The sequence below is a fragment of the Equus caballus genome, chromosome 17 (assembly GCF_041296265.1).
Source record: "Equus caballus isolate H_3958 breed thoroughbred chromosome 17, TB-T2T, whole genome shotgun sequence".
Classification (NCBI taxonomy): Eukaryota; Metazoa; Chordata; class Mammalia; order Perissodactyla; family Equidae; genus Equus; species Equus caballus.
Genome location: NC_091700.1, coordinates 17,425,029 through 17,450,684, shown reverse-complemented (window position 1 = coordinate 17,450,684; position 25,656 = coordinate 17,425,029). Strand labels below are relative to the sequence as shown.

At 59.6% G+C, this 25,656-nt stretch overlaps 2 long non-coding RNA genes across 3 annotated transcripts; one reads left to right on the top strand and one right to left on the bottom strand.

Annotated features, from left to right (window-relative positions):
* Positions 1-25,413, top strand: LOC138918483 (uncharacterized). 2 transcript variants are annotated; one of them, XR_011427898.1, is made up of 5 exons: positions 4-771; positions 4,131-5,140; positions 5,894-6,822; positions 18,185-22,601; positions 24,481-25,413. It is a non-coding gene; the product is annotated as an uncharacterized lncRNA (long non-coding RNA). The 2 variants fall into 2 exon arrangements; XR_011427897.1 differs by having other exon boundaries at positions 1-771; positions 4,131-6,822.
* Positions 2,133-4,479, bottom strand: LOC111768670 (uncharacterized). Its single transcript, XR_011427899.1, has 3 exons — positions 3,697-4,479; positions 2,805-3,489; positions 2,133-2,578 (listed from the first exon to the last, which is right to left on the bottom strand). It is a non-coding gene; the product is annotated as an uncharacterized lncRNA (long non-coding RNA).
* Positions 25,414-25,656: the final 243 nt, after the last annotated feature.

The window sequence follows — 25,656 nt, the reverse complement described above, 5'->3', positions numbered from 1 at the left end:
TTTTGCACGAAGGCTACAGCCCCCTAAGGCCCCTGTATGGACAGTGGGGTGCTTATTACAAGGGGCTCTCTCGGGTGACGGGGCCGTGGTCGCTGGTCCCTGCAGCATATCTGAGCCCCGGCTGCAGGGAGAGCAGGAAAGGCCAGCGTCACCCCGAGAGAAGAGGAGGGCCCCACCAGCGACAGGTCCTCACTTTCCAGCGGGGCACGTCTTGCAGACACTCTGTCCAGGTTCATCCTGATACTGCCCTGGGGGGCAGAGCTGGGGCTCCGGGCTGCCTGGGGGACAGGAGTGCCCAACAGGGCAGAGCGTGCCTAGAAAAGCCAAGGGAGACAGGTATTTCCTCTTGGAATATTCCCCATGTCCTTCCAGCCAGAGCCCAGAACAACCACTTCTTACTCCCTCCACGTAGGCACTGAGCGGGTGGGTGTGTGATTTGTGGTGCCCATGACGCATGACACTCCCAGGCCTGGTTCCTGACACCTTGGTCCTGCGGGCACCGGGAGGGGAGACAGCTCCAGCTGACAACCGGCCCTATGTAGGAGGGTGGCGTGGGAACCTCATGGCCTGGATGGGAAGGGGCCAGGTCCGTAGTGACTGGGCCGAGAGGGTGCTGGGGCTGTGCGCTCCATAGGCTGGGGTCAGAGCTGGGAGCCTCACCGGGTACATGAGGCAGCCCTGGGCTTCCAGCCCAGAACATCTGTCACCAAAGGTGTTCCTAGGGGTCCTCGTCCTACGAGATGTTCCTTAAACCACAGCTTCTTTGGGCAGGTAAGTTTGGGAAATGCTGTGTGCACTAGCCCGGGGGCCCCCTGTGCTCTTCATCACATGGAGCACTGGACTGGCCAGCGGGAGGGAGCCTGTCCTGGCTCACGGACCCGGCTTCCCAGGGCCCGCGGCTGACGAAGCCACAAGAAGCTGGGTGGCAGTGGAGGGTATTTAGGAGGTGGACCCTGGGAAGGGACGGGACAGCGTCAGAAAACTGTACTTTGTGTCCATATTCTGGGGAATGGAACAGTTTCTATGCTTTTATATACCAACTTTATTTCCTGAAATACTTCTAATGAATTTTTTTGGAGTTGCTGTTCTAGATCAACTGTGTTCTAAGGTTGGGGCTGTTCCACGCTGAGACCAGAGCTTCCAGGCAGGGAGGTAGGGGGACCCTCTCGAGAGCCGCAGTATCAGAGGGAGAGTCCCCTCAGGGCAGCCTTTCCCAGTGCCCAGTGGTCCCTGACACTTTATTATAATTACTTACAAATTCTCAAAACTGATTACAACCAACCTGTTGAGGACTGAGGCCGCAGAAGATGGAATTGTGCCGGCTCTGCTAGGACCTTGTCCTTGGGTCTGACCTCTCCCTTTTCTGCCAGGCCCGGGGTCTCGCATGAGGGGTGAAGACCCTTCCTGCTCCCTCACAAGAGGGTCTTGGCTCTGGGGAACCTGTATTCCTTCCCCCAGAGCACAGGATTCACCATCTTTGATGATTGCTTTTGTTTCAATGCTTCTCGTTTCTTCCCTTCCTCTCATCCTGAGCCTCTCTCCTCTCCCTGTCTGAGCTTTGGGTGCACGGGGAGCCTTGCTAACGCACAGGCTTGCGGCCCCTCCTCAGCAGGCCCCAGGTCACGAGGCTCGTCTCACTGCTGTTAGGCACGGGAGCCTGAGTGCAGAGGGAGAGCCCACGGCCTGGGTTTCCCTTCCAGGCTGGTCCCCTGCAGGTCCCACAGCACCCACCCCTCCCACAAGGTGAGGAGGGTCTGCCCTCACCTGGACCGTGCCCAGAGACAGAAGCCCTGGGGCAGAACCAGCCTTCTTCACACGGGGCCTCCGGGGAGCTCAGGCCAGCCTGGGAGCAGAACCAGCCAGCCGGGCATGGCTGGCAGTCCTCCAGCGATGTGGCCCCGGGGACGGGCAGGAGAGAGCCTGTATGTCCACACATTGTGGCCACCGCCAGGAGGCCTCCCAGCTGAAGCCCCGCAGTGGCCTGTCTCAGAGGGCAGAGCCATGATCCTGCTCTGCCTGCTCAGGCTCAGGGCCCAGCGACTGCAAGGCCCCCTGCCTCCCGAGCCCACCTTCTACCTGGGGAGCCAGAGCCGGGCTCAGCTGACACAGGTGAGGGGCATCCCGTGCCCCATTTCCACTGCCAGGCATCACTCCCTTCCCACTGTGCCTCTGCCCTCCACCCCTCCCTGGTCAAGCTTCCCCCAGGGGCCTGGCCATAGCTCTAAACGCCCTCAGCCCTCCACCCACGCCCCTTGCTGCATGGGGGCAGGACGGATGTCACTCTCTAAGTCCACTGTAGGGGTTTCCTCTGGGTCCTTCTCCAGGCTGGGCCTCCACTCCTTTTCCTCCTCAAGGGCGCAGAGCAGACCCCTGCATTGCTGGGGCTCACGAATCGGTGACTCACCTGGGGGGCAGGGAGTGGGCCTGGGGCTGCCCTGGGGACAGAAGTGGCCCAGAGGACAGAGGTCTCCTGTGATCCCGTCCGTGGGATTTGGGACAGATGCTCCCTGAGTGCAGTGGAACCCGGCATGGCAGGGCCCAGACACGGCCACCAGCCCAGGCAAGAGACAGTAGGAGCCTGTATGGGGGAGGGGAAGACAGGATCCCTGGGGCTGGGGGCAGAGGGATTGAGGCTCACCCCTCCCTCTGGCCCGGCACCCCAGCCAGTAAACGCGGGCTGATCTAACGTGTGCTGTGGGCTGAGGAAAAGTGTTCCCCTCTGAGCCAGGCCTGAGTCTTGCCCTCGCTGGCCAGGGAGGATGTGGCCTAATGTGTCTGGGGTGGGGGTGTCCCTGCCCCCTTACCTGGCTCGCAGGCGATGCAGTCTGACTGCTGGACACCCCCTCTCTGTGGATTGTAGGTGCCCCTGGGGCACGGGAACTGAGAAGCAGAGGAGGTGGAGGCAGGGCAGTAATGGCCGGCTGGACACTCATTCCCCACCACAGAGGAGGTATTTGCCAGGCAGAAGAAACTACAGACAGGACGAGGAGGGGGGAGCTCAGAGGGCTGTGTGACCCAATGGCCTGGGGTGTGTGGAGATGGCTTCCTGGGCTGGCCTCCCCACAGACCGCAGGAACAATCGCTTGGCTGGGCACAGCTCTGCTCCAGCTCAAGGCATTCAAGGGGAGGCTGACTGGCTTAAACTGAAGCAAAAGAGACCCAGGTCTGAAATTAGGAATGACTCAGTGATGCACAACGAAGAGATCAAGAGACGTAAAGCAAACTAGCTAGAAGAAGTTGTGGGAGTTCTTCTGTGTCTTCTTGAAGTCACAGAATACTCAGGCAGAAAGGAATCTTAGCGAGATCTGCTCCAGCCACCTCCTGTGCAGGAATGCAAACCGTGTGCCCAGCTGGACACGTGGGGCCGTGGAAGGGCTCTCTGCACTCACCCCTCTGGACAAGGCTCACAGTGGCCTCGGGCAGCTAGGCCATTGTGGGTGCCTGCCGGGCAGGGCCTGGGGACAGCAGTGCCTGGGGGGCAGAAGTGTCCTGAAAGGAAAGCAGGGCCACAGGTCAGGGCCACAAGAAGTCCTACTCTTTGGTGCTCAGAGCGGCCCCCTCCTAAACTCAGTTCCTGGAGGGCCCAGGGGACTCCTGGCAGCCTCCTGATGGCCCTCGGCCCCTGTCTGGGTAGCAGCCTTGGAGTCTGCTCGTTCCCCACCTCCCCAGCTCCTCTCAGGCCAGCCACCAGGGTACCTGTGGGGCAGGGGCCGCCGGCCTGGTCTCCCAGGGAGCCGTTGGGGACGAGCGCCCCACTGAGGCAGAAGAAACCTGTGCTGCAGAGTCCAGAAGGGCTGGCGAGGCCAGCAGAGCTGCAGTAGTGGCCCGGCGGGCATGGGGAGCAGGAATCCTGTGGGACGGGGAAGGTGGGGCCACACCAGGAGGACTGAAAGGGGCCTCAGATCAGAGCTTCTTGTCCTAGCCCACCTCCCTCCACCTACAAGGCCCCTGACAGGCATCCGGCTGCTCTGCTGGCGTTCTCCAGCCGGCGTGCCCTCCAGGATCTGTCCCTCCAGACTGCTCCAGCAGCGTGTCATTCTGCTGGCTTTGTCTTCTGCTTGTTACTTCCATGCTCTTTTGTAGTTTGACTAGTAACACCAGGGGAATCTCTTCTCCTGCTTCACTTCCAGGGGAACACTTTCTGCCGATTCGGGCAAGGAGGACTGCATGCTCCAGAGAACTGGGATTCCTGGGGCCTTTGACAAGCCAGGAGTTCCGGGGACCATCCTTCTAACAGCAGGAGGCCCTCTGATAAGGGTAGTACAAACCATAATTTGGAGGAGTTCATGAATTGAACTAGACATTAAATTTGTTTTTGGAACCTGGCAATTTAAACAGAATTTTGTGCATCCTATAGCGGCTGTTTATAAATTATTTATTAACGTATATTGAAAGTAATGTCCCATGTCATTCCTCAGCTCAAACCATCCTTTGGCTTCCATCTCACTCAGGCAGCAGCTCATGCCTCATGGTGGGCACAGGTGCTGCAGAGCTGGCCCTCCGCTCCCTCCCCAGCCTCCTCTGGCCCACCCTCACCCAGCTCCCTCGCTGCACTCCCTGCAGTCCCCATGGGGGGCTTGCTGTTCCCTCCGAGTTTCCAAAATTAGCTTGTCCTAGTTACGCTTGCGTCCAGCAGACACGTGCTAGGAGGCTGCCACATGCCAGGCAGGACTCTGACTGCAGAGCAGTGAGCCTGCAGATAGCTCCCCAGCTTTGAGGGCCTCTGTTTCCGTGGAGAATACAGAAAATCAGTAAGGGCAGCAAGTAAACGGGATACAAGACTGTGATACGTGCTAAGGAGGGCCAGGGAAAGCCCTCCTTGGAAAGTGACTTTTGAGTTAGCACCTGGAGGAAGGGAGGCAGCTGGCCAGGTGGCCGTGTTCTCCAATCTCCATGACAACCTTTGACCTCAGGGGCAGTGCTGTTTGGCTAGATTCAAACATGGCCCTCCCCACACCCAGCCTCCTCCCCATCCTGGGGTCCCCTTACCTCTGAACTGAGCTTGGCGCGTGAGCCGAAGGTGCCAGGTGGGCAAGGCTGGGGCACAGCCGAGCCCCTAGGGCAGTAGTGTCCTTGAGGACATGGGCCAGCCCCCTCTGGAACAGAGAGACAAGTCAGCCTGGCCCCCGGGAAGTGCAGGGTGAGCAGTGGATGCCTGGACAGCTCCCCCTGCATTGCTGGCACAGGCTGTGGGCCCTGGAAGAATGGGGCTGCTGATTCTCAAGGCCCACCTGGGAGGGGTCCCTCCTGTAGGCCACACCCTCTGCACCTGCCCTCCCCCACAGCCCATGTGGCTGTTACCATTGGCAAGAGGTCAGGCGACGCTCTTCTTGACATAGGGCAGTGGGGTCGGGAAGGGACGCCTGAGGGAGGCAGGGCCTTCTTAGAAGGCTCAAGCCCTGGGGTCTAGGGATGGACAGTGTCTGAGACCGAGTCAGGGGCTCGGCTGGACGACTATCCGTTTCGGCTCCTGCTGCAGAGGCCTTTGCAGACCTGCCTGCTCTGGCTTGTGTTTTCACATTGTTCTGGTTTCTGGAGCCACCCAGCTGTGTCTTCGTTCCTTCTCTCCCTCACGCTGCATGGGCCCTGCTCCAAGAGGCCTGCCACCAGGGCCGCTTGGTGACCGAGCATGGGAATCAGGGGTTCTGGGCTGTGGCTGAGCAGACCAGGCCATTGGTGGGTCAGAAGCTAGGGGATGAGCTGTACATCGGTGTCCTCACCAGTGCTCAGGCCTCCCTGAGGCTGGTGGCACCCTTAGGGCCCAAGGGCAGCTGCAGAGTGGCAGGAAGCTGGACCAGGGTCAGTGGGCTGGGCGTCCAACCTGGCTACTGACTGTGTGCCCTTAGGCAAAGCAGACCCTCTTACTGAGCCTCAGTTTTCCCTTCTGCCAAAGACAGGGGTTGGACTGGACCATGGAATTTCGTCCTTCAGTCTCCGGATTTCAAAGGGGACTTGACCCCAGAAGATTAAAACCACCAGAATGATCCCTCAACTACACATGCACTTGGGAAAATTAGCAAATTGACCGTATCTTGCTGGTCCCCACGCCACATACTCTGATTTGATGGCCTATCCCTCGCCTCACCCCAGAATGAGTATGTACTAGGCCCCTGATCACTTCACCACGACCCCTAAGGCGAGCTTCCTCAGGCTGCCTGGTGTTGCCCTCAGCCTGGCCCACGTGGGATATAGGGATCCTTTGGGTGTCCCGCCCGGGGGTGGACAGTGGGTGGAGGAGACAAATGCCAGAGCACTGTCACTTGCTGGGCCACGGTGTTCTGCCCACCATGAAGGAACATGGGTGGCCCAGGAGAGTTACTCCAGGCTTCTCGGAGAGAACAGACTCATTAGTCTCTGTGGGTTGACCAGTGAGTGGGTGGAGAGCCCCTGAATCTGGCCTCTGCTTCCCAGTTTGGGGGCTCAGGAAATGGGGTAGGGGCTCAGGGTTCAGTGGGGAGGGTCCAGTACCTTCAGTGCCAGCCTCTGGGTTGGGCCGGGTGGACCCTCTGGAGCAGAAGAAGCCCTCCCAGCACTGTCCGCCCGCCTCCGTGGCACTGGCCCTGGGGCAGAACCTGCCTCCGTCACAGGCTCGACATCCCGGCAGGCTGCCCAGTCCGGGCACTGGGCTGTAGGTGCCCGGGGGGCAGGGCTGCCAGTTGAGCCCTGTCCCTTCAGGGCAGTAGAAACCTGTGAAGGGAGCAAGGGTGAGACTAGGGCCTGAGGAGGAAGCTGGAAGGAGGCTGGAGAAGGGAAGACTCTGAGCTCTGGGGGCCCGGCATGGAGGCCTGGCTTCTGCGCAGTGAGGGCTTCTGCCCAGGAAAGGTAAAGCTCCTTAAATGGAGGGGTTGCCACCTTGTTATCAAAATATACAGCCAGGGCCTTTAAGGGAAGCGGGGGAGATAACTGCTTTGCAGGTGACTGCCCCCACTTCCCCCTTTTGCTTTGGCTCCTTTGCTCAGTGAGCCAGGCTGCTGGCAGGACACTAACCTCTTGGACACAGCTGTGGCCTCAGCCCTGGAACACAGTAGCGGCCACTGGGACAGATGTGACATTTCGTTGTGCGGGTACTGGAGGTGTAGGAGCCAGGAGGACATGGAGTGGGCTCAGCCATGCCCAGAGGGCTGAAGGGCCCTGGGGGGCAGGATCTCCCAGAGACCCCTTCCATGGTGGTGGCAGAGACAGTTCCCTCAGTGCAGGAAATGCTGGAAAAATGTGGGCCAAGCAAAAGGGCCTCAGCTGAGGAGAGTCACTGAGGAACACGCAGCCAAGTGCAGTGGACGGGCTTCAAGCATGGGCCTGAGACCCTTCCTAGCCTGCTCACTCCTGACTCCTCCCGCTTCGTGGCCTCCCACCCTCCAAGCTGGACCCCAGGATCGTCAGCTTGGCCCTGCTCAGGGTGGGATGGGAGGTGGCAGAGATGAGAAGTACTGCCACAAGTCTGGACACTGATGTCCTTCCAGACCTCATCTGCAAAGCAGCCAGGTTCCAGCATGCTGCACCCAGTGTAGCCTGACTTTGCATGTCTGCAAGTGGCCTATAGGCCTTGCAGGCCAATAGGAATGGCTCCTCCTTCCCTGTGCTCTCTGCCCAGGTCCAGACCCTGGGGTAGAGCCAACTCCTTACTCTGTGGACACTGTTCCCTGTCTCTTAGAGGAGACAAACTGTTTGCTCACCCTGGGTCGCCGGGTGCTGGCCAGATTGATGGGTGGCTGCCAGAGCAGAGTCGTCCTCCATAGCAATCTTGACATCCTTCTGGGGTTTGGTTTCCTTCCTCAGACCAGGTACCAGGTGGGCATCTGGCTGGGACTGAAGCTCCTGCAGAAGTCAGAGGAATGGAGGGAAAGAGGCCAGGCAGTCTTGTTGGCTCCCAGTGGTCCGGGGGAGACCCTGCACTGTGCTGGGCTCCCATCCCCTGGATCTCTCCCTCCCAGCAGACCAGGGTGGAAATGCTTTCCCCTCTTGGCTTCCAGAGGGCAGGGACAGGGTCAGCTTTGGAGTCCTTGGGTCAACTTCACCGAATCAATGAAAGACGCTTGCAATCCTGCAAGGGAGGCCCAAGGTGGGGGAGGAGTGAGCAGGCCTGAAAAGCATCCTTAGTGTGGAGGGACCAAGGCCTGAGGGGCAAGGGAGGAAGGCCAGTTGCTCAGGTGAGGTCCCCGAAGTCCAGGCTGGGGGAGGGAAGGGTGAGGACTGCTGAGCAGTGTGGGGAGGGTGTCCTGGGAGGAGGGGTGCTGGGGGAGGGAAGGGTGAGGACTGCTGAGCAGTATGGGGAGGGTGTCCTGGGAGGAGGGGTGCTGGGGGAGGGAAGGGTGAGGACTGCTGAGCAGTATGGGGAGGGTGTCCTGGGAGGAGGGGTGCTGGGGGAGGGAAGGGTGAGGACTGCTGAGCAGTGTGGGGAGGGTGTCCTGGGAGGAGGGGTGCTGGGGGAGGGAAGGGTGAGGACTGCTGAGCAGTATGGGGAGGGTGTCCTGGGAGGAGGGGTGCTGGGGGAGGGAAGGGTGAGGACTGCTGAGCAGTGAGGGGAGGGCGTCCCGGGAGGAGGGGTGCTGGGGGAGGGAAGGGTGAGGACTGCTGAGCAGTGCGGGGAGGGCGTCCCAGGAGGAGGGGTGCTGGGGGAGGGAAGGGTGAGGACTGCTGAGCAGTGTGGGGAGGGCATCCCTGGAGGAGGTGTGCTGGGGGAGGGAAGGGTGAGGACTGCTGAGCAGTGCGGGGAGGGCGTCCCAGGAGGAGGGGTGCTGGGGGAAGGAAGGGTCCTGCAGGGCTCAGCACTGCCTGTCACTTTGGGCCACTGTGGTCTGTGCTGGGAGAAAGGCTCAAAGCCCTGGAGACCTGCCTTCAACCAGCAGAGGGCTGGAAGGAAGTCGACCCTATTCCGCCCTGCCATGACTGGAGGGGCCCCAGAGGTGGTGAGGTACCCTCGAGGCAGTAGTGCCCAGCAGGGCAGAGGAGGCCTCGTGCCCCATCAGCGGGGTCCTTGCTGGTGGCTCCTCCCTTGCACCAGTGCCCTGCAGCACAGTCTCCTAGGAGAGAGGACATCTTGTCAGCCACCCCGCCGTGTCCCTCACCGGAGAGTACAGCACGAGGCACCGGGTGCTCACGCTTCCCTGCACCCCTGTCCCTCACGACAGACTGCAGGGGTCCTGGCCCGAAGCCAGCTCGAGCAGCCCCGGGCCATGGGATGCCCTCCTCCAGGTTCAGTCAGTACCAAGCTCCAGGGTCAGAGCGGGTGTGGGGTCTGGGCCAGTTTGGGGTTTGTCCTCCTCTAAGACTGTCAACTGCCAAGCCTGGATTTTCCTTACAGATCAAACCATTTCCAGCCATTTCATACCAGAGCCGCCCAAACACCCCAAGAAAGTAACATCCTCCTTCTTTCCCCCACCCAAACCAGTTAATGGGGGGGCAGAGACGCTAAAGACCCTCCAGAGGAGCCCCCACCCGCCGCCTAAGGCCTTTTCTGCCCCAGACACACCTGTGGGCGCTGCGAGCCCTGCCAGCGCACAGAACTTCCCAGCGGGGCACAGCAGGCACTCAGTGATGCTCCTCAGCCCCTTCCGAGGGCCGTAAGTGCCCACTGGGCAGCTGTGGTGTGTGGCCACGGCTGTGCCCAGGGGGCAGTAATAGCCTTGAGGACAAGGGTACAGGCTGAAGTCCTGGACGGGCCCAGCACTGGAGTCGCAGTAATAACCTGGCCAGAAGTGAGGCACGCTCAGGGGGGTGCTCGCCTCCCCAAGACGGTTAGTCCTGCTGGGGCCTCTGCCATGAGGGCCTTCTGAGGCCATGCTATAGAGCCCAGGGCCTCCAGCACTGCCCCTGGCCTTGTCCCGTTTGTCCGCACCCCCAGGTCTTTGCTGCCTCTCACCTGCTGGGCACTGCCCACTGGGGGCCTGGAGACCAGGCTCCTTGCAGTAGAAGCCGCGCGGGCAGGCCTGGCACGCAGAGGGCACTGTCTGCTCTGGGAGGCTGGAGAAGCTACCAGCAGGACACTGCACAGGCCTGGGTGATGCTGCAGCTGCAGGCACAGGGAGGCAGCGTGGCCTGGCTGAGAGGAGGCCTCAGGGATGGGGAGTGGCTCCTCGCAGCAGCAGGCGGGGACTCAGTCTCAGGGAGGGGGCGGGCCCAGTGTGGCGTCACCTGTAAGACCCACCTCTACCCGGCCTCCCTGAGGCCTGGCTCCTGGTCCCTCTGCAACATATGGAGAGACCCCAGACCCTCCACCTGTAGCTGGAGGAGCATCATTAGGGTTCAGACCACTGGGAGCTAAGGAGGCTCCCCATATGACAAGGCCACTGCCATTGGCTCTCAGCTGTCCACACCATACAACCCAAACCACAGGAAGCATCCTGAGTGTGTTTTAACCGCGCCTCTGCCACCCTTCTCAGCCTCTGGCTGGACCACCTCGGGCAACTCTTTTCCCTCTGGCTTCCTTCCAACAGCCCCAGGGTCCAGACACACACTGAGGAAAAGGGTGTCAGCAGCCCCAGGACGGGACAGTGAGTGGGGCTGAGAGTGGGGCCCAAGGAGACACTCACGGCAGAAGGTTCCTGGGGGGCAGGGGGCCCCTGTCAGCCCGTCCCGTGGAGCTGGGGACACTGCTCCTTCTGCACAGAAGTAGCCAGCCTGGCAGGGCCCACTGGGTGTGGAGAGGCCTAAGGGTGAGAGGGGAGCCATGCTGGGGGTGAGTGGACTCATTATGAGAAGAGGGTGGTCCTGGTGGGCAGGCTGGTCCTTGCACTGCGTCAGGCACTGTGGTCTCCTCCACCCAGCCGTGGGATGCCGGCACTGCTGTCATCTCACGGAGGGCCTGAGGGCTTCGTCAGAGTGGCAGAGCTCAGCTCAGAGCACGGTCAGCTGGCTTGGGCTGGGGTCTCGACCTTACTGCGTGCCACAGTCAGAAGGAGCCTAAGCATCTCAGGGGCAGGGAGAGCCTGGGTCATGTCTGGGTACCTGGTGACCACCAGCGTCTGTCCACGGTAGGTGCTTGGGAAGGGTGGTCACTTAGACATGGGAGTGGTGAGAGGGGATGGGCAAGGGGCCGCTGAGCACCCCCCAGAGAGACCTGCTGTTCTGTGGTGACCCACCTGTGCTTACTCCACCGCGATGGCCACAGGGCCTATTTGCATAGCACAGCCCTGCCAGGGAGCGTGCTGATGCCAGTCCTCATGGTACAGGGAACACGGGGGTTGCACGCCCACAGCCATGCAGCAGATGAGAGCGGGTCAGGGTTCACCCGGCTCTCACCACTGCTGGGCCTGGGTCTCAGCGTCACGGCCAGAGAGGGCTCTCAAGTCCTTACCGGAGGTGGCGCAGAAAGAGCCCGGCAGGCAGGGTCTGGGCTCCGGGCTGCCCTCAGGGCAGAAGGAGCCTGCCGGGCACTTCCCCCCTGTGGCCGTGGCCGGGCACAGGCAATTGGTGCTGGTGTAGTTGTCCAGGTCGAAGGGACGAGCGGTCCATGCTGCTGACACGCAGAACCAGCCTGGGGTGGGAATGAGCAGGGCGGGGTAGGCGGTGGGGCAGGAGTGCTGGGAGTGATCCCGGGGTTCAGAGGCTGGACTCACCCCGGCTGCTGGCCCACCCCTTCCAGTAGCTGCTCCAGGAGATAGTCTGCGTCACCCCACGTCTGGGGACATAAGTGGGAAGCGCAAGAATAGGGACACGCACCTGCATCACAGGGCCCGGAGGCCTGGGTCAGGTTCTCCTGGCCGCAGTAGTGGCCTGGCGGGCAGGGCAGACAGCTGTCCAGGCTCTGTGTCAGTGGGTCTGGATTGTAGTAGCCCCGAGGGCAGGGGAACTGGGTGGCGTACTTGGTGCCTGAGAAGCAAAGTTCAGAGGAGGGAGCCCAGCCTGCTGGGGTCCAGCTGGGCCCGGGGTTGGGGCTGGAGGCCGTGCAGCTCGCTGCTCCCATACCCTCTTGCAGGACCTGTCCTGGCAAACTCCTGACCTCAGCCTCGGGAGCGACACCTCACCAATTGCTTTCACCGGATTTCCTGGCCTGTGTGGCTCCAGGCCTGGGTCCACAAAGCCACAGAATATGCAGGACTCATCTTCCTGGTGGTCAACTTTACCAAAAGTCATGGGCCCAAAATTTGTAATGTAGTGGTCAAGCAATTTTAACTCTTTAATTTTTAGCCAGCGTGGATGTGGTATGGAGTAGAAAGTAAAACTCTCATGAATTTTAAAGATAAAAGCCAAGGACTTGGATGAACTTCAGTGCTCAAAGCCAGCTGCTTTGGGCTCTGCCCCTGTGAGGGCTGGTCCTCCCCTGGGCCTGTGGGACGGGGCTGGGAAAGCCTCGGCAGCAGAGGACGTACGTGTGCTCCTCGGTTGGCACAGTTTGCAGAGTGGCGAGTACATAGCCCTCGGCCGAGCCTGGGGCACCTGTATCAGCCCCGCTGTCCAGCCTGGTCCCTGGGAGCTGAGTGCAGGCACTCACCTCTGGGGCAAAAGAAGCCGGCAGGGCAGGGGTGCTCGTGGTAGGCGCTGACACTCTCAGGGCAGTAGTAGCCGGCGGGGCAGGGGAAGCAGGAGGCTTGACCAGTCAGGTTGCTGTAGGAGCCAGCAGGGCAAGGCTGGGGGAGGCTGGTCCCCCTGGGGCAGAAGTGGCCTCGGGGACAGGGGCCCCCCTTCTCTGAGTGGCCTGAGGAGAGGAAGGAAGCTGAGTGAGGGGTTCAGGCCCCATCACAGGGGAGTGTGAGCAGCCTGGGCCGACTGGTGTGGCACTACTGGGACCAAATGCGGGCTTGGGTCTGGGTCAGAGGTTCGAGGGTTTTAGAAAGAATTCTGGTAACTAATGGTTGTATAGTACCTTCCAGATCAAAACCACGTTATATCGTCTGAGCCTCCCAGAAGCCCTCTTTGGCAGCTGGGCAGGAATAAGCACCCACATTTACTGGGGTGATGTTATGCCCAGTGACTCTCTGTGCCCAGACTCAGCTGGTGTCTGACAGTCCCCTGGCGCTCTCTCAAGGGCACGCTCTGTGATCGTTTATTTTTTTAATAAAACATGTTCAGAGAGCGCTGCTTTCACATGTGGTTGTAGTAAGCCAGGATAGTTGGTTCTGTTTTTGGTGGATGGCCCTGGCTGAGCAGCCCCCTCTGCCCCCTGCATACACCCAGTCCCTCGCTGGGGACGTGACTCCTGCTCCCTTGCTTCCCTCCTGACTCCCCAGAACTTAACCTGCAGTGCTGGAGCTAGACTTTTGCCTGATGTTTGCTGGACAAATGAAAGTGCTCAAGAAGAGGGATTTTAAGGGCCCTGGCCCGGGTTCGACGCCCTCACGAGAGCTCAGCGCTGTATGCCCCTCATCAGATGTTCCCCAGGAAATGCGAGCATCCTCTGGGGAAAGGTCAGCAGCCACTAGAGGGAGCCAGACATCCTGGACGGCCCTCTGCCCCACCTGTGCCTTGCTGGGTGCGCAGAGGCTCTGCCCTGTGAGCCTCTTCTTGCACCCCGCCTTCCCACAAGCTGTTGTCCCTGCCCCCAAGGGAGACGAGGTTCACACTCAGCTCACTTCTGGCCGGCCCACTGGGCACCATTCTGGTACCTGCTGACTGGTCTCTGGAAGACCCCCGGGGCTCCCTGCCCACCTCCCTGCCAGTCTGTGATGTCCCATCTTGAAGCCAGTGCAGCTCTGATTCAGGATGGATGGGGTGGGAGCTGCTGGTGTGACAAGAGCCCGATAACTGCAGGGCAGGAGGGCAGGGGGTCATGCTGTGAGCAGCCATGTGGAGGCCCGAGGATGGGGGCCAATGGGTCCAGGAATAGCGGTCAGACCACTAAACACTCTGGCTAAGGGTCACCTCCAGGCCCCCTTGCCCACGTGCTTCCCCTCTGTCCTGAGACCACCCCACACTCAGTCACTTCCCATCATCCAAGTTCCTGTCTACCTCCAGCCTCTGGCCAATGCAGGGCCCACTCCTGTCCTGAGAGGCCTTACCTGTTGGGGTTGGGGAAGAGACTGCCGCCAGACAGAAGTAGCCAGGGGAGCAGGGTGCAGAGGGGGCAGCAAGGCCAGACGCACCACAGAAATGGCCAGAGGGGCAGGGCAGGCACTCCGAGGCCGTGGAGAGAAGCATCCTGGGACACAGAGAGCGAGTGCGGGTCAGTGGGAAAGGAGGCCTTTAGGGTAGAGAGGCTATGTCCTGGCGAGGGACCCGCCCTTCTGGGGCTGCCTTCTCATTTCTCCTCGTTGAGGCTCCCTGGGGTTCCTCCCGCTCCCATGCGAGGTCCAAGGTGGCGTCTGGGTGTGCTGGGTCTCTCTCTCCTAAGATAGGCTCCTGGTTAGTTTCCTTGTCATCTTAATCCCCAGTTCAGAGTCAGGCTGTCCAGGGCCGCAGACCCCTGGTCTGGCAGCTGCAGTCAGAATGTCCAGCAGCCTTTCAGCCACGGGTTCCTCAGCTGCCTCATTCTGCGGTGCCCTTGCTTGGGGGTTGGACAGTTCCTAAAGGTGGGAGATGGGGCTCTACTCTCAAATGAGGTGCAGGCAGACACACAGGATTCTTCCTGGTTTGCTCCTCAGGCCTGACACGTTCTCAAGCGGCCAGCAGCCAGCACCGTCTGCCCTGATTCTGACCATCGTGCTCCCCTCTCCCTCTGCTGCTGCTCAGGGGGTTCCTGCCCTTGAAGGCCAGGCAGAAGTCCTGCTCTCTAAGGTCCATGTTCCTCCATGGCGGAGGGACATCATTGGTGAGATAGATAGATGGTCACTGTGGGAAGGAAGACCAGGAAGACTGCCCCTTGGGCCTGGGGCAGTGGCACTCACCGATCTGAGAAGGTGCCCACAGGGCAGGGCAGGGGCACCCCCGTGCCCTCTGGACAGAAGTGGCCTGGAGGGCAGGGCCCCCCTGCCGTGCCACGAATGGCTCCATGGGGGTGGGTGACATCAGCTCCTGCCCAAAGTCAGGAGGGGGTGAGGTCACAGAGCAACTCCTCCTCAGCCCAAAGCCCCCACCTCAACCCCCCTCAACCACAGGACGTTTCCTGGAGACTGAAAACTGGAGTGACAGCACCCTCCACTGCCAGGGTGGCGCTCAAGTCCAGGGTGCCACCCAATCCTCACCTCCAAGGGAATTTGGGTGGGGCCCCAGGTGCAGGGTGGACCCTGAGATGGGTCCCCGTCTGAATTAATTAGAGGTTATCTGAGTGGGCCTGCTTAGGACCCCAAAGGTGGGGAGAAAGTACAGGGGTGCCAGCATTTGACCTATCTGGGTGCAGGGCAGAACAGGAGAGTCTGGGGGTCAAATACAGGCCCCCACGATGATTGTTTTGGAAACCTGTTCCTATCTTGGCCAGGTCTGTCATTTTTATTTGTGCTGTTAGGTCCCCTTACAGTTTGCTGAAACCCTTTTGGGATGAGATTTAGCACATAATGATACTGATAATAAGCTCTAAGGACAAGTGCTTGTTCTGGGAAGAGAAAAGAGAGAGGACTGTGTGATCCCATTTTTGTGACTGTGCCCAAACGGGCTGACCCATCTGTGGAAGCACGTGCGTGCACACGTACGCAGGTGTGAGCCTAGGACATGTGTGGTGCCCTGCGCAAATGCATGTTGCCCCTCCAAAGCAGGCTACGGAGACGGGAGGATGAGGGCAGAGTGACGCATCTTTAAACGTCTGTGATCTTGCAGTTTGCATGAAAGTCATCTCCACAGCCCTAAGGACACTGATGTGACAAGGGAGGGGTGAGAGTTCGCCTCACTTCACGGGCCCTCTTGGGACATGGGAGGGCTGGGAGGGGGCCGGGCCCAACAACCTCATCCCTGGTGTGTCCTGAACCTGTCAGAGGAGCAGAAGTGCCGCCCGGCAGCGGCTTTGGGCTGGCGTTCGCCCCACGGGGCAGTCCCGGAGCTCCGCACGTGAGCCGCGTCCCCGCCCCAGCCACAGAGACCCTGCACGGGTGGCCCTGAGGTCACACACGCAGGGCCTCAGGAGACATGGGACCTCGGCGGGCCTGGGTGGGGTAGCTCCACCAGCCATGCCCAGTCTGATCACTGGAAGAAGGACGTGGTGGGAAGTCCTGTTCCCTGAGGCTCCTCCAGTCTGGAAGTTCTGTGACGCCTGCTCACAGGGGCCCCCTTGCTCAGCTGCGCACCGCACAGCTCACCCCCAGAAGGTCTGCTCCTGCCGACCAGGGGAGACAGCGTGGCTGCGGAGGCCCGCGGTGCCCCGACTCTCCGAGGACGGATGGGGACGGGGCTGCTGAGGGACCCCTGCTCAGCCCTCCCTGCAGGAGGCTGGTCCCACCCTCCCGCTTCTGGGCCAGCGGCGCTGAGCCCCTTGTCTCCTGGCGGAACCTGCTGTCCCTTGTTAGGGCCCCTCCCAGCCCCCGTCAGGGTGGTGTTTATCCCCTGGCCTTTCCCTCAGCACCATGCGTTCCTGGACTCTTAGTATTCCTGTCAGGCACAGGGGAATCTGAGTTGGCGATTCCACCTGGGAAGGAGTGGTGCCCCTGGGCTTCTGCCCAGTCCAAAAGCCCTGTCCTTAGCCACCATCCACAGGGCCTCCCAGGCGCTGGGCCGGCAGGCGGAGGAGGTCACTGGGCAGCTGTTGCTCCTCAGGCCCCAAGACATGGCCTTGACCTGTCTCTCCAGGAGAGCCACCATCTGCCCGCTGTCTCCTCACCTGCAGGAGATAGAGGCTTGGCCCGGAAAGCACAGTGGCTTTCTGGGGGTGGCCCTGCTCACCCCATCTGTAGATGGTTTCCACATCAACTCTACTCTGCTCTTGGAGCCAGCCCAAGTACCTGAGCCATTGCCGTGCTGCCCGGCCGGTCGCGGCGCAGCCACCAGTGAACCTTGAGTGCAGGCAAGGCCCTCAGGGCCGAGGTCTCCCCAGGGCCCACTGAGGGGTCTTGGGGTCCGGGCTCCTCCTGGGCAATAGAATCCTGGAAGCAGAGAAAGACTCAGACTGGTCTGCTTTTTGGGGCTGGAGCCCAGCTGCTTGCCTCCCTTGTCCCTGAGGGTCCTGCCACACCAATAACAGCTTTGAGGGAACAGGCTCTGTGGGCGTCCCCGATGAGCTGATAATTTAGGCCCCTTTAAGGCCACGTCTTCAAACACGTGTGTGCCACCAGCATCCTGGAGGCCCTTGGGTGTGGTCACAGTGTTGTCCCAGTCACCTTTGAAGCAGTGCTCTCTCTTGAGGAGAAGGGCCCCTCTCTTCAGGGGCTGGGATAATCCAAATGGCTTGTGCCCGCCCCCCCCCCCCACCCCCATTTAGGAGCCTGAGCCAGGAGCCTCCAGCCTGCCTCCCTCCTATCCAGCCCAGGCTAGCCTCACAGCCCTGGCACACTTCCCCTGGGCTCTCTGACTCAGGGGCTGATGCTCAGGGGCTGAGGGTCCCGGGCCCATGCCGGCGTGGCAGGCCTGGCTGTGCCGTGCTTGGTGGTCTCCTGCCAGGCCATCGCGGGAGCCACAGGTGCCCTCACCTGGTGCACATGGGCCCCCAGGGGCAGCCTGGCCCGCTGCAGCACAGAAGAGCCCAGGTGGGCAGGGCAGGCACCAGCTCACGTCCGGTGCCCCTCTCTCTGCGTTCCACGTGCCAACAGGGCAGGGCCACTGCCTGGGGTCCTGGGTGCCAGCGGGGCAAAAATGACCGAGAGGGCAGAGGTCACCAAAGGGGAGTCCCTCCTGGAGGAAGAGGGGCCTGTTGACGCTTAAATGTCAAGAGCGAGGGAGTTCTCTTGACCGGGTTCCTCCCCGAAGCCCCTGTGCGGAGGCCGCCTGGCTCAGCCTGGCCCCTCCTGTTCGCTTACATGCACTGATCTGCACTGACACCTCCCTCTGGGGACCACTCTGGGAGTTTAACGTTTCAGAAAAATGAAACAAATTTTAATGTTAAATACCCTAAACAGTCCCGACTCTCTGCCTATCTGCTAACAGCTCTGGTACTCAGCTTCAGCTGCGGCGAGGTCCCTCTGTCTATCATCCACCCAGCCATCTACCTACCTACCCATCCAGCTTCTCTTTCTCACTACTGGCCACCCCTTCAGTCCTCTGTGTCAGGACAGTAGACCCACTTACGATAGTAGATACCTGGTGTCCTACTGGGTTGATATGCCATATCTCTGCCTAGATATTTTCCTATTACGGGGCCTCTGTGGTGTTTGGTGTTTTTGTTTTGTTTTTGTGTTAAAAATCTGTGGTGTTTTGAACATCTTTACGTAAATGACTTTCTTTTCCCCCTCAGGTTCTCTCCAGGAATCATTGGATCACAGGGTGGGAACTGCCTGGCGGCTCCTGCTGCATCTGCCGACTGAGTCCAGCAGCCCTGGGCAGGGCAGTGGGGGAGAGGCCCTGTCCACGGTGGTGCCTCGCCAGGGCTTCCGCAGTTGCATTTGCTTTCAGTAATGAGTAGGTGCATGTCACACAAAAGTGGCTTCGCTTCACATGTCCTTCCTTGCCAGTCCGGCTGTGCCATTTCCTAGTGACAGATTTGTGTTTGGACCTTTTTCAGGTGGGAGCCGGAAGCTGACATTAGAACTTTGGCGCTTTCCTTACTGTCTCATGTTTTCATGGCCCTGTTTGATGGCTGAGGTTCCTCCAGCTCTGCTCCTGCAGTAGTTTCATCCTATCTTCAGTGGGAGCTCCCTGTCACCCTTGGGCAGTGAGCCCCAGAGGGCAGGAGCTGGGCCTTCACCTTCTGGTATGTTCCCCTGACCCCAGCCCAGGCCTCTGTGCCGAGGCCAGCCTTGCCTCTAGGAGGCCGAGTGGGGCCTGAACTCACCGGGGTGGAGGTGTTAGAACCAGGCCCACAGTGATGGCCAGGAAGGCACAGCCCCTGGGGCTTGGCCAGGCCGGCTTTGCCACAGAAAGCCCCAGGGGGGCACGGCTGGCAGTCTTCCACGCGGGCGGCCCCAGGGGCCTCTCTGAAAGTGCCCTGGGCAGAGAAAAGGACACCGCCAAGGTCAGGGTCCTGGAGGCCAGAATGAGGGCTCCGGGCCTGGACAGACAGGCTGCTCTGCCAGGAAAGGAGCAGGCAGGCCCTCCTGCTGTGCCCCGGACAGACAGGGCTGCAGGGAGGGGACAGCCTGCACAAGGACTGAGCCCCCACGACACTTGCAAGAATGGCGGTGTTTACTTTTCGAGAGACCAAAAGTGTTTGGCAGCAAAACACCCACCCAGAAGGGAATGTTGTAACCAGAACTCACAGCAGATTTTGATAGCAGGCCGGAAGAGAGAATAGAGGACACCAGGTCATCTGAAGAGGGGTGTGTATCTCTGGGAGAGGAGGCCCTCCCTGGCTTGTGGGGGAGTGGAGAGAGAGGGGCTCCTGGAGGCTGCAGATCCAAGGCTGCTGCGCCCCTGCTGGGAGCCCCTCCTGAGCCTCCTCTCCAGCTCCCCAGCCCCTCCCTCCTCCTCCTGGCTTCCCTCCCACCTCTACACCCCGGGTCACTTTGCACCTTGTGGCATTCTGCTCTAGCACCACTCTCAGAAACCAGCTGCGGGAAAGTGAGTGGTCGGGCCCTCCTCTGAATGGGGACCGGAGGCAGAGGGCTGGCATGTAGTCACGTCACAGTGAAGAGATGTCACCCATCCCAACCACCAGTACAGGGCTGGTGGCTCCAGAGCCTTCCCATGCAGAAGTGAACAGATGCCAGAAGGCTGAGGGGAGCGTCTCACCACCGGGCAGGGGATGGACAGCAGGCCCCGGGCTGGGCAGTAGTGCCCGGGTGGACACGCCGTGGGGCCAGCCAGCTTCGTCTGGTTGCAAAGTGTTCCTCCTGGGCACTGCTGGCACCAGAGATGGCCTGGGCCCTGGAGAGGAGGGTTGGCCATTAGGTTGGTTTCCTTCCACACCTCTAACATTTGGTTTGGGCCTGGGCATAGCAGACACTCAGGAACTGTGTTGAATGAAAGTGGGAATGCTGCTGCCCGGGCCCCGGGCTCTGTGTGTGCACCTCCCTTTCCGAGGAGCGCGGCTCGGAGCAGGGCAGATGCCAGGAGAACTGAGGTGCTCTCTGAGCATCTGGCGTGGTCCACAGATGGTCAGTGCTGGGAGGAGGGGACCCAGGACGGAGGCTTCGCTAAGCCTCCTCACCTCCCTTTAGGAATTTAGGATCCTCCTACTTCCGGGCCCTCTGAGGGATGGCGTCTGTCCTGGGAACCCTTACTGAGAAGCTGCCAGCGCTGCATGGCCACGGAGTGGTGGTGCCGGGCTCAGGGCAGTGGTGGCCAGCGGGGCACAGCACACAGGCCGCAGCCAGCCTCGCACCTGGACTCTGGCGGGCCGTTCCCCTAGAGGAGGAGCAGAGAGCTGGAGGTGTGGCAGCTGTCCTGGGGGAGAGGCCGTGACGTTCACATGGGGTCACCATTGCCAGAGGCAGGGAGCCCTCCACTGCCCCCAGCCTCACCCACAGGGTCGAGGGCTGAGTCCCAGCCTGGCAGCAGGCCCCAGAGTCAGGCTGTGGATGAGGCTGCTGTGGCTCCAGGCGTGGCCTAGTGCATTGAGAGAGGTTTTAAAACCAGGCTAATGGGCTCAGAGTGCTGCTTTTAAAAGCTGTCTCTTGCCCCACTTTGCCATTTTCTCTGTTGGTGCGGTCTCTCTCTCCCTGTCTCAGTCTTGACTGCTTTGTAAGACGCTCTGTACAATAAGGTGGTAAGAAGACAGATGCTTTTCCTGTCAAAAGTCTCTCCCTGCTTTGCTGTTTGCCTGTTAACTTGGTTTATGGCACCTTTGAAGGACAGACGCTTGAGGCCCTGCATGCAGACGCCACGTTCTTTTCCTCGGTTACTTCTGCCTTTCACGTCATGCTCAGATTTTCCACATTCTCTTAGATCTCATAAAGATGCTATATTTTGTTTTTTACATTGAAATCTGTATTTGATTTGAAATTTTTTTTGGTTAATGCTGTTTTCACTTTTTGCATGAAGAACATGTATTGCATTTTTTAATGTGGAAAACTCTAAGTTTTGTTTTTTGACTGGAGGAACAAAAGGCACATCTTCATAAAACAGTAAAATCACCAGAGAACCTTGGGCCAAATGACCTCTATTGAGACCTCGGCTGGAATTAGCTTCCAGAGTGCTTGGGCTTTGGGGTGGGCCGTTCTGAAGCAGCTTCTCTGTGGGGGGTGGGTGCACTCCCCAGGCGACTCCAGCCCAGAGTGAGTTCTCTCTCTTTCAACACTGGGGCCCGTGGGGCTGAGGTGCAGCGCCCAGGCCAGCCCGTCCCCCTGCAGCCCTGAGCCGGGCCCACCTCTCCTGTTCCTCTGTGTCTTGTCTGAACAAGCTGCCAGGTGCCAAGGGCAGGCTGGGTGCTTGTCTCTCTTTACACATCCCTCGGTGCCCAGAACAGTGCTGGGCTCTGGCATGTACTCGATAAACAGGTGGTAACTTAACTTCATGAACAGCTACACCCCTCAGCCTCTCTTACCGTGGGCAGAGCACAGGCTTGGGGGCCCCCCTGGGGCAGAAGGCCCCTGGGGGACAGGGCAGACAGTCTTCCACCTGGCCGTTGCCTGCCTGAGAGCTGTAGGTGCCCGCTGGGCAGGGGAACTGGGTACCCCACTTTGTACCTGTTTCAGAGAGAAGAGGAAGGGTCTGAGGAGGTAAGAGGGGTGCCAGAACTGCATCATCCAAGCACAGAGCTCCCCATTTTACTCCCTGGGGACAATTCCTCAAGGGAGGCCACTGGAGAAGCAGCAGGGGACAGGGGTGCCACTTACCTGGGACCCAACCTTTGTCTACGTGGAAACGCCCCGTGAACCCCCAGTTAGGATGCTCAGTGGCTGACCAGTCCGAGTCTGTCTCTCAGGAAGGCCTTCCTGAGATCTAACCTTAATCTGGGGAGGTGTGCAGGCTGGCCCATGGCATTCCCTTCTTGCACTCACCTGTGACCTTGCCAGGGCAGACCCTGGCCCCACTCACCTTGTGGGCAGTAATGCCCAGCTTTGCATGTCCCTGAGGGCACCTGGGCTCCGCTGATGCAGAACCAGCCCCTGGGGCAGGGTGCACACGCCCTGCTCGCGGTCAGTCCAGGCTGTTTACTCCAGGTGCCCAGGGTCACACTGGAACTGGGTTGGCTGTTTGGTGCCCCGAGGGCAATAACAGCCAGCTGGGCAGGAGATGGGGGGCCAGTTTGGACCCCCGGCTCCTGCACACACAGTCCTGAACTGGGCCCAGAATAGCAGCAGCCCCTCTAGCCGTATCCCGCTGGCAAGTGGCAGGGACACAGGCTGGGGCTGGCATTGGGGAAGGGGCATCTGGGTTGGCAGTGGCCCAGAGGCTGCCCCATCTGGACAGCGGGGTGGGGACTCAGTGCTCTACATGCTCCCATCCTTGGGCATCCTAAGGTGAGGTGTACCGTGCTCTTTGTGGGGAACAAAGGGGCTGCGGGCCAAGGTCTGTTTTTTGGCCTCCCTGCCTTGGAGTGGAGCTGGGCTTTGACCCAAAGGTAGGGTCCAGCAGGCAGTAAGCTTGCCTTTCTGCCTTCTCACTCACCCCTAGGACAGGCCAGTCTGGTGGGGCAAATCTCACAGTGCGACAGGTTGGAGAGGTTGGTGCGGTTGCTGAAGGTCCCAGGTGGGCAGGCGTGGCGGGGAGCGTGCAGACAGGAGGAGCCCACAAGGCACACATACCTACGACACCCATGGAGTTGGAGCCAGGTATGTACCCACTGGATGGAGGCTAACATCTTGGAGAGTCACAGTCAAATCCCATTGTGTCCACCAGCCTGCTGTGTGGCTTTGGCACAGTAACTTGGCCTCTCTGAACTCCCTTTTCCCCACAGAAAAACTGGGATTTCCCTAGCTGCCTCCTGAGCATGCTCAGGCCCTAGTGCTCCTGTGGGAGGTTCTGGAGTGCCCTGGGCTGACGTGACACTGAGCCCTGATCTGGAGCCAGGGGCCCTCCCAGGACATCGAGGGGGATGGATGCTTGGAAAAGACTTGGCTGACCCTGAGAGTCTGACCCTCTGATAGCAGTAGAGGAAGGACTCTGAGCCCCCAGCCAGTCACCCCATTGTTGAGAAATCAAACCTCCTTACCCCGGTGCACACTCCGCTTCTGGCTGAGGCAGCCCCGACTGGGTGCAGGCCCTGCCTGCTGGGCAGGGAGCGCAGTCTGCGGCTTCATCCTGGCCTGGGTGGGGACTGAATGTGCCTGGCTGGCACGGGATGAGGTGGGTGGCCCTGTTGGGGCAGAAGTGTCCTGCTGGGCACTGCAGACATTGGCCAAGAACTGGGGAGAAAAGAATCCACATCACTGTAGTTCTCTCTGAAGGGCGTGGGCTGCTGGCTAGGCGCCAGTGCTGTCAGGCCCCTGTGCTCTCTACCCAGGGCTGGGGCCCGGGGGAGCTCCCGCTGCCTCAGTGGCACAGCCCATGGACTGCCGTGATGGGGAGTCTTCCAGCTTCTCAGGCCCCCATTTTCCTTTCTATAAAATGGAGATCATAACATGTCTTCCCAGGCTTGCTGTGAGGACTAGATATGACACTGATCCATGTGACAGAGCGCTGCCCAGTGCCGGGCACATGGCAAGCCTTAGCGAGTGCTAGTTACACCAACACAGCTGCCATGCCCCTGGGGGAAGGTGACACTTTCAGGCTGCCCTGGCTCATGCTAGCCCCACGTTCACTGTCCTTGGAGGCTCCATGACTTCTCAGTTCCTACTTCGCCTGTTTCTCTGGCCCTGAGAACTGCTGCCCTCACTCTGCCCTCAAGAGAGAACTGGGCTCTTGGTGAGGGAGTTACTGTCTGACGGCAGGTGGTGCTGCTTGACCGCCCCTCACTCTCCAACTCCTGGGACCAAGGAGGAAATGGCTGCTGCCTGCCCAGCTTGGCCCTCTCCTTCAGGGGCTGGCCCTGGGTGCGGGTTGGCCTTGGCCCTGGCCTCAAAGGAGATGCCAGCATTGGGTGAGGAGCATGCTCCTGCATGGCTCCGAGGAATGGCCCAGAGGGTTGGTGGCTTCAGAACTTCATGGAAAAGTAGGCAGAGACCTCATCACAGGAATCTATTTCTTTGAGCCGTTTACTCAGGACTAGGCCCTGTCCTTGGGGAACAGCCTGAGAACTGGGTGAAATAGAGGCTCTGAGGAGTTTGTCCCTGGGATCTCTTTCTCATCCTGTCAAAGCCTGGCCAATATCCACCCTTTTCCGGGGTGGGGGACTTCCAGGCATTTTGGAGCGGTGCGGGGAAATGGGACAGATGTGAGTCTGCACTGTGACCTCACACTGTGCAACCCAAGCCACTCAGTTGACCTCTGAAGTCCAGAGAGGATTATGAGCTCCAGCCCCTGGGCTCGTAGATGGCACTACAGGAGCGAATACATGTGGTAACACTTGGTGCAGAGCCTGACATCCAGTAGATGCTCCAGCCCCATCCTACCAGCGCCTGGAACCCTGCCCCGTGCTTGGGGCCCTTCCTCACTGCCAGGTCAGACATGTACTGTGTCACATAGGGTCACAGACTCAGAATGTCAGAGCTGGGTGGGGCCTCAAAGGCCATGGATGCTTTGACTAAACGAATGCACCTTCTCTTTCCCCAGACCCATTCTTCCAAGGTGGGAGGAGACATTGTTGATGGTGGTGATTGTGAAGACAACAGGAGCTCTTTGCTGATCACTCACTAGGTGCCAAGCTCAGTGCAAGGCCCTTTCCATAGGCTGTCTCGCCTGATGTTCACAACAGCCTTATGAGGCAAATATTACTGCCTTTCTTTTAAAGATGAGGCTCAGAGAGGTGAAGGAACTTGCTGATATTACACAGTCAGTAAATAGCAGATCTGGGACATCCCTTCCCTGCTCCCCACATGGTGGTTCTCTAAGCCCCTGCTCCAGACCACTCCCGCCAAAGGCCTCCCTTGTTCCTGTGAGCACTCTCGTTCCTCACTTTAAAACTGTTCATTTCTTTTTTTACATGTCCTTAGTGCTGGTGGTGCCCAGCCACATCACCCCTCTGTCTTTATGCTCTATGTTGTGTGCAAATGAATGAAAGAAACCTTAACTAAATTGGACTTGGGAAGGCCTGTAAGGGGTGCTCTCAGCTCATCACCCATCCTCAATTACACCAAACAGGAAGTACAACTACTTTACTATGAAGGAAGATTTTCCTCCACACCTGGCAACAGCTCAGCCAATGAGAAATGCTGCAGCCCAGCCAATCAGAAACGCCACAGCTCAGCCAATGAGAAATGCCACAGCTCAGCCAATCAGAAATGCTACAGCCCAGCCAATGAGAAATGCTGGAGCCCAGCCAATGAGAAACACCACAGCTCAGCCAATAAGAAGCCATTTCCGCCCTGAAGTGTTACTTCCCCCAATGGACTTTCCTTTAGAACAGCGGCTACCTACTCCCCTTTTCTCTATAAAAGCAGCTCCCCTCCTTTGTTTTCTGGATTTACCTATGGTTTCCCATAGCATGCACATCCCCAATTGTAATTCTTTCTGCTATTCCTGAATAAACTCATTTTGACATAAAGTAATAGGCAAATTTGCCTTTCAAGTTGACAGTTGAATAATTTGGGCTGCCTTTGAACTTGCTGAACAGGTCCTGATCTTCCCAGCTGAGCACAGAGAACTCTCAGAGCTGGGGGCCTGATGGGTCTGCTGGACCCAGGCTGTGGCTCTCCTGGTGTTTGGCCCTCACCAGTGCCCGGACACGCTGCTGGGCATAGTCAGCATTGTCAGTTCAGCTTCCGTTAGCCTTTGAATAAGCACCTAATT